The sequence below is a fragment of the Humulus lupulus genome, chromosome 5, assembly GCF_963169125.1.
Source record: "Humulus lupulus chromosome 5, drHumLupu1.1, whole genome shotgun sequence".
Taxonomy (NCBI): Eukaryota; Viridiplantae; Streptophyta; class Magnoliopsida; order Rosales; family Cannabaceae; genus Humulus; species Humulus lupulus.
Window position 1 is genome coordinate 185,660,724 of NC_084797.1, and position 383 is coordinate 185,661,106.

The 383-nt window shown below is 43.1% G+C and overlaps 1 non-coding gene across 1 annotated transcript; it reads left to right on the forward strand.

Moving 5' to 3' along the window:
* The first annotated feature begins 54 nt into the window (after window positions 1-54).
* Window positions 55-161, forward strand: LOC133780844 (small nucleolar RNA R71). The gene has a single exon (XR_009869654.1). It is a non-coding gene; the product is annotated as a small nucleolar RNA R71 (small nucleolar RNA).
* The last annotated feature ends 222 nt before the right edge of the window (window positions 162-383 follow it).

Genomic DNA, 383 nt, shown 5'->3' on the forward strand with positions numbered 1-383 from the left:
CTAGTGTGGGCATTTGGACCATTATAAAATGTCTCCATCTGGATGCAATGAGGAATGCCATGATGAGGGCATTTGCACAACAACTCCTTAAACCGCTTCCATGCCTCATATAAAGATTCTTCATCAAGTTGCTGAAATGAAGTAATCTCATTGCGGAGCTTGGCATTCTTAGTGGAGGGAAATACTTCATCAAAAATCGCTCAGCCAACTCTTGCCAAGTAGTCACAGAATCAGATGGGAAAGAGTTCAACCAAGCTCTAGCTCTGTCTCTCAAGGAGTATGGGAACAACTTTAGTCTCAGTGCATCCTCTGTCACTCCGGGCAGCTTGAATGAATCACTCACTTCAATGAACAATCGAAGATGAATGTGAGAATCCTCTGTT